Genomic DNA, 8,384 nt, shown 5'->3' with positions numbered 1-8,384 from the left:
TATATAAAATCTTTTAATTTTTATAATGATTTTATTTTATTCATTTTCTAAATAATAAGAATGGAAACTTTAAAAAAACCCAAATTTAGTTTAAGGATAAAATCTAAATCGATATTAAATATAAGGGAAATTAATAGAAATAAGAAATGGTCGTTTTCAAGCTTTGGATTCGTTTTCTTGGCCATTTCTCTTCTGAATTATAAAAATATTACTAAGTCCTTAACTGACACCTCCTCAATTTGTGGAGGGGTGAAAAAGTCAAAAAAAATCTGGATCAGGTCTGTAAGTGCATAGAATAAATTTGTAAATTATATAAAGGTCTGCATGGCACCTTCACCACTTGCGGAAGTGTGAGGACTAATTTACATATTTGATCTCTGCACTTGCGGACCTGACCAATATTTTTTTTTCTACACTTTGATCCCTCCACAAATTGAGGAGATGTCACTTGCAGACCTAGTAATATTTTTTAAATATTGGGAGATAAATTGTTAAGAGATAAATACAAAGTCTAAAAATGGTTATTTTAATTAATTTCTCTAAATATAATCAATTATCTAATCAAATAAATCTAAATTATCTTAAATATGATTTGTTTTGCCTCCTACTTACCTATTACGATCCTTACTTATTAACCGTGTATATAATCTTCATTACCGAATTGAAATCTATAACCTACACACTAATGGGATCATGTGAGACCACCCATTTTTATGCATACACCATTAGAGCATCTTCAACAAATACTTTAAAATATATATATTTTGAAAGGAAAAAACACTTAAGCGTTGAATGAATTTTTTTTTTAATCACAAAACCCTCGTAATAAAAGAAAATACCCAAACTTTTACATAAAAAACGTCCAGACTTGAAAAAAAATTAAATCTTTATATTAAAAAAACCCAATCAATATTTACCGATTTACGTCACTTTGCTAACATTTACACTGTCTACTAGATCTCAATCGTATATGCAAAAAACAACCGTATACCCTTTAATTTGTTTGAATCTTGACCGAATTTAAATAGGTTTAATTTAGGAAGACTTTGTTTGACTTTGACGAGTTTACAAACTCTTAGTCAAATTATTTGTGTTCGATAGGGACAAAGAATGTGACAACTACAACTCCACAAGCATCACCATGTGTTTTAACTACACTTGTTTAATTTCAATTTGCATATGTTTATTCTTGTACAAGCAACAACAACATTATTATTATTATTATTATTATTATTATTATTATTATTATTTGTTTAATGCTCTAGTTACTATAAACATAGTTTAATGAGCATTTAAAATATATATATTAGTAATTTTTAAAATAAAAATAGTAATTTAATTATCAATATCTTATAACGGTCAACAATTAATAATGCATTTATATCGAAATATTAATTACATTATCTTCAGAATATTTTGCATTATTTGATATTTATGATATGATTTAAATATGGGAAGTAACCTATAAACATGATGAAAAGACCGTAATGCCCTTGAATGAAGAGGAAGGGCAGAAACGTCAAAAAGGAAAAGGTGAAAATAGGAAAATAGTAGAAAGTAAAAAAATAAAAATAAAAATAAAAATGGTGGAGACAAGGGGAGGTGGGGGACCACGTGGACATAAAAGGATGAAACGGCGACGAGTACAGCTGCGTATCCACCCTCACCGTACCCCTTTTTCCTCCAGCTGTCTTCCGCTAATTCCAGCTAAGCATAACTACACCCCAAGTAATTCCTTATTCCTATGCTTGTACAATTACTTTTTTTAGCCTCACGTTTTTATTAAAATCATAACCCCAACTTAATTTATTCAAATTAATATTCCATTTCAAATAAAATATGTTAACTACATTTCTTTTTAATTTAATTTGGTGATATTAACCAAAATGTAGTTGTTTTTCTCTTTATTTTATACAAATATTACTATTTTTACAAGTGTCACTTCTTTAAATTGCAAAGTTTCAGGTCCGTAAGTGATACCTTCGCAATTTTTGTCCAGGCCAGCAAATTAGCAAGGTGTCACTTGTGGACCTGAGTGAAAACTGTAAAAAAACTTGTCTTTTAGCAACATTCGTAAATTAAGGAGGTGACACTTGCGGAGGTAGTGTTTGGGTGAAACCGAGAGAGAAATAACTATGAGACCAATTGATAAGAGAAGAATGGTTATTTCGGTCAATTTTCCTTTGATTTAAGGGTATGTTTGATATACGGAATTGGCTATATTTGACTGGATATGTGGGGTTGAGGGATGAAAGACTTCTGGAAGATTTTAAAGTTTGAATTTGACATGGGTGTTTGGTAATTTATAAATTTTGTTCCATCTATTTTGATGGGACAAAAAATGCCTTCTTGTGCCACTCATGTCTCGTTATGTCATAGTTTAATGTATGTCGAACGTGAGACAACAAATGTTTTGTATAATCATGCCTTTTCTTGATGAGGATATTCAATGGATTTCTTGTAGTTTCTTTAATATATATATATAACCAGAATAAAAAATATTGAAAAAAATTACGTCAAACTCCAACAGATTATGTATTTCGTAAAATTTATTATCCTTATATACTTAAAAAAAAAATTATATACAGTCAATTTCATCGGTGAGAAAAAATTAAGAAAAATAATTTTACCTTAATTGCATTAAATTTTAGAGAATTCTTTGTATTTTTTTCCCTTTATTTTAATGACTGATTTATGGTCAGAAATTGTTAATAGTATGAGTTTGATATTACTGAGAATGGATATCATTACCGACAATAAAAAAAACCACAATTTAATAAGAAATATGGTTGAATGTACAGACGAATATAACTAAAAGATGGAAGAACAACTAGGAATAAATTTTCTAAATCCAACCCTTTATTCAGTCTAAGCAAATCCCGAATTTTGCATTTTATTCACCTTTTTGAACTCATACCCATCGACCAAACACGTATATGTTAGAAACGATTAAACATTTTTTTGTTTAATCACAATAAACATGCAACAAAAAGGGTTCGTATTGTTTGTGTGTGTTTAATATTTTGATGGGCAAACAAAAGTGCCTTTTCATCTTAGTATCATTAATAGAAAAGAAGTGAAGTGGTGAATAGAATGTCAACAATGTTATAAATCTTTGGTTTTAACGTTAACTCTATTGAATAACGTTTATTAGTATTGTATCGGTTTTAAAACAATGAGCAGTGCTTCAATAAGAAGTTATTGACAACATTAATAAGTGGATAGTGACCAACTATCATCATTATCGACAACTTTAAAAGTAATTATTAAACTGTATTTTTCAAACCAAAAAAATGACAATTTTAATATGTTAGATTGTTACTTTTCTTGAAATTTCCTTATCGTGTTTTTTGCTGAAATCACACACACGTAAATAGGGGTTTAATCTAATGAGAACCCTATGTGAGATCCATTGTGAACTACTAATTTAAAATAATTATATTATTTATTAAATAAATAAAAAAAGTAATTTAATCACCTTATAAATACATCTACTTAATTTATTCTTCCCATAAATAAGAAATCTATAACTTTCAAAAATAAGAAATCCAATACCTTTAAAATAAAACATTAATTAATTGTTCAAAATGTATATTCAAGTATTTACATAATACTTTTAGGGATCTTTAGTTTTTTTTTTAGTGTCGTTGTGTAACATTGTGTTCACAAGTTGATCACAATGTGTAAAAAATAGATAATCACAATATATATATATATATATATATATATATATCGAAGACCTTACAAAATACTTTTAGGGATCTTTAGTGTTCTTTTTCCATTTTTGTTTTTAGTGTCGTTGTGTCACATTGTGTAAAAAATAGGTGATCACCGCGTGTAAAAAAAATGGTGGTCACAGTGTTTAACTGAAACAATATATTTGATAGTGGTTTATATTGTGATACTATAGATGTTTGGTTTTAGGTTCATCGGAGATGGTTGATGGATGTTCAAACTTGATTATTGATTTTGTTCACAACGTGTATTCAAATTCTTAAAGAATGTTTTTAGTGATTTGTAGTTATTTTGGTTTTCTATTTTTGGTGTTTTTGTGTTTGTATTTGTGTTCACTTATGATCAAAATGGATTACTTGGAGATACTTATAAGTTATCTGGTGTTCATAATGTGTTAGGTTATTTAATATATTTACTTTTATTTTTTAGATTTATTAATTAATGTGAGAAAGAGGAGAGAGAAAAGAATATTTATAAAATATCCATAATAACTTTTATTTCAATTTTTAATTAAAATTTACCAAAATTACTAATTTTCTACTTTAGATTTATGTTTTATATTAGATCTCACAAATTGCACGGTTCTTAAAAGAAGCCCCCTATATGGAACCTTATGTATCAAAATAAGAAAATATAAACAACTGTACGTTATGTCAAGATTAAAGAGTCGTTTACTAAACGCTTATCCAGTAAGTGCTTACTAGGTAATTTTATTTTCTAAATGAACATGATGGAGAGTCTTACCCGGTAAGAGTGGTGAAATGATGAAAAGTCTTACCCAGTAAGTGACAATGAAGACTCTTACACGGGTAAGCGCTTACCGGGTAAATTGTTGCATACTATATCGTTTTGATGCATTACAATCTCATCCAGAAAAATAAATTATAGTATTAACTTCTATCGGTAAGTACTTACCGGGTAAACATTTGAGTAAACGGGCCCTAAATTTTGTGATTTTCATGACAATCTGCAAATCACTGACTTGTGTTGTCAAGTCATACTTGTTAGAGTCCAAATAAAAACTTAAACACAATTTCACAAAACAAAAATGATGTTAAAACGTAACTTTGGTACATTTGGGTGTACGGATGTTCAAAAACCTGGCCAACCCAACATAAAATAACCCAACTCAAAACAACCCAAATCCAAACATTTAAATTCACAACAATATAAAAAAATTATTGGTTTTTTAAATAATTAAAATTTGTTTAAACACCAAAACAAGTAATGTTACTAGACCCTAATGTGAGGTCTCGAGTTCGAATACAAACATCACCCACCCATTCATTTTTCTCTGCCGTAATGATCATGAGATCGATTCAGTATAAATAGTACTGATAATTAGTATCTAACCAACCTAAGTTGACATAATATAATAATATGCCCTTTTGTCTTTTTCCCCTTTTTAGCGTATATTCATTTCATTTCTTTTCTCTTTTTCCATATTTTTATGTAATTTTCAACTTTTGGAATAACATACTTTTTATAAAGACATTCATATGTGATCTACCGAAAGTGTATTCCCCTTGCATCAATTACCCTTTCAACAAAATAGAATTTGATTCAGTATTTTTTTAAAGCAGCAAAATATATTAAAAAAGAGTAAAAAAATTACACTCCTAGGGAAGGCCAGTTGCATCTCGAATCAAAACTAGATCTAACCGTAGCTGAAAGAAATAAAAAGAGAAGAAAAAATACATGAAAAAACAAACAAAACACCAACAACCAAACGAAAGAACCAAATATGTAGATGATTGTGAATTAAATTTTAGTTACTTGGAAAATTAAATCCCAGATATAATTTGATAGAAATATTTAATATCTGATAATTAAAAAAATGTAAAGTAGATTAAAATAAAGCTTTTCTCGTTGTTCGTATTTATGGAAATCAACTTTCAAAACATATTATTATAAAGAAGTAAAATGGAACCAACTTTGTTGTCGTTTATATTTGAGTGAATCGGCTTTTAAAACATATTAGTATTCGAAAAACCAAAAATCGAACCAGCTTTACTTTCGTTTAGAACTTCAGATGGTTCAAACATAAATATAAACAGAATTGATTTCATTTTAATACGGTTTATCTATTTCAAAAATAGTTATCAACGATAACAAGATAAATAGAGTATAAACGCAGTTTGGGGTTATTAGTTAAAAGTAGTAATAAACTATAATGGTGGTGTTCGATTGGTTTGAGCTTGGACTTCAAAGCTCAAAAGTGTCTGGAGGTCTCATGTTCGAATCCAAGAAGTAATAAAAATCCCCTTGAAACACCATGGCTTCTACAAGCAACAGTTCATCTAGGGAGGGCGAGCAATGCAACTAATACGGAAAAGGAATGAGTGGAATAGGACGGGACAGTTGTGTACATCACCATCAAAGAAGTGGCCGTGGTGGAAATCATTAGGCGTGCTTTTTTTCAGGTAAAAACAATAAATACGAATAGTTCTCTTGAAATAATGTAATTCTCCAAAGATTTCTTTGTAACTATTTTACATATCTACGAGTAAAGTGTAATTTTTTATATTAATTTAAGGTTATAATATACTGAGAGGTAAAATAGACAATTATAAACACAGACATTTATCATTTTACAAAAACAAACAGTTTTGTTGATTCTACTTTCAGCTTTCAACACCATCTTTTATCATGAAAAAATAGAACAAAACTTTAAATTTCAGCACCTTTTAAAAAAACAAATATTACCTTACATGCTATCATAAAAGCAGTCAAGATTAGATCATTTTTATGGTAGCTTAACCATTAAGACGTTGAGTTTGCTCCATAATAGTCACTAGTTCCGGTCCCAATAGGACCATTAGAAAAAAGATCCCAAAAGAGATTTACTTATCACTTTATCATCAATTGTAACCCCGTAAGACATAAAGGGAACTGATCGACTCATTCCCATCAACCAAGATACGTGTTTGATTAACGAAACTACAAGATCAACTTTTATCGCAACTTAGATTATCGATCTTAGTTTATGGTTATGTTGATATAAACTTTAAGTCGGTTTGAATTTTAGGAGTCATATGTTAATTAAGTAGAAAAGAAAACTAGATATCATAACATTAGATTAAACACTTATTGATTTTAAACAGGATAAATTATATTTAAAAAAATAAAAAAACATATTCCCGAAATAAGCTTTTGTTAAATCATAAACATATTGTTTTGAATAAGAATGAATAAAGTTAAACATAATTCAGATTTTTACTTTTTTAGAGTAAATCAGCTTTTTCGTCTTTGACAGAATTTATGTTTTCATATTTGTACTTTTGAAGTTATGATTTTTATCCTTGTGGTTAATGTTATTATTGTTTTCATTCTTATAAACTGTAATTTAATTTTATTTTAGTCGTTATGGTTTACAATGTTTTGTTATTTTAGGGGTTGTTTATTTACCTCTTAATAGTTCCATTAAAAAGACAACATCCGAATCGTTAAGAGGTGAATCTTGTTTGACAAAAAAAAGTCTGTCTATTAATGGTTTAAAAATCCTCTGAATGATTTTGTATCATGTATCTCCCTTAACCATTAAGAGCCCTAATTTAATTGTGCACAATTACCAAACAATTATATTTTATTTTGCAATATATCATGAGAATCTCTTAATCATTCTAACCATTTAATCATTTTGCACCAAACCATTTAGCAATTGCCAAACAGTCCCTTAGGGGTTGTTTGTTTACCTCTTAATAGTTTCATTAAGAGATATTCTCTGAATCGTTAAGAGATGAATCTTGTTTGGCAAAAAAAAATCTCTCTTAATAGTTCTAAAACTCTCTGAATGATTTTATATCTTGGATCTTCCTTAATCATTCAAAGCCTTAATTTCATTGTAAACAATTATATTTCATTATTCATTATATCATGATAGTCTCTTAATCATTCCGATCACTTAATCATTCAGCAACTACCAAACAACCTTTAAGGATAAATGATTTTTCATGAGAGCCTCTTAATCATTCCGATCACTTAAATGCAAATGTTAGTATTAAAAACAAAAATAATTAATGAATTATAAACCATATGAATAAAAATTATAGGAACGAAAATGTTAATTTTTACAAACAAATGATGAAAAACGTAATTTATTCTATTTTTTTATATTTAAATGACTTAAAGTAAAATAAAAAAAAGGTTACATTTTTGCAGGAAAAAAACGAGGGTCCGAATGGGGCTGGATTACGATTTGTCATGGTGTGTCGGCGACCAATGGTGAGAAAGGAGGTCGGTTGGAAAACAATGTCTTCTGTAACTGCCACGTGTCTGTCTGGGCCAGCTCATTCCCAGCCCATTTTGAATTTTATTTCTTTATTTTATTATCACACTTTGGGTCATGATTCTGATGGGCTGGCTGGCACTCTGTCTCGATTCGCCGCGTTACCTAGCGAATCAATTTCTTTTTTTATTTTCTCTTTTTTTTAAAGAAATTAGGTGCGTTGACACAGATTTGACATTTGAAATTTCCTTTTTTCACTTAAAAAAATATTATAAATATTTGTTAAAGGGAAGGCATTCTTATGGTTTACCATTGACACCTCTAAGTAGATTTTAAAATGATTTTTTATTTTTTTATCTTTTTGTTATTATTATTTTTTATTTTATTATTATTTAAAAAAAATTATTTCATATATATTATT

This window comes from Cynara cardunculus (assembly GCF_001531365.2).
Source record: "Cynara cardunculus var. scolymus isolate 2C chromosome LG 11, CcrdV1, whole genome shotgun sequence".
Taxonomy (NCBI): domain Eukaryota; kingdom Viridiplantae; phylum Streptophyta; class Magnoliopsida; order Asterales; family Asteraceae; genus Cynara; species Cynara cardunculus.
The sequence above is the reverse complement of the archived record's forward strand: the minus strand, read 5'-3'. Positions refer to the sequence as shown.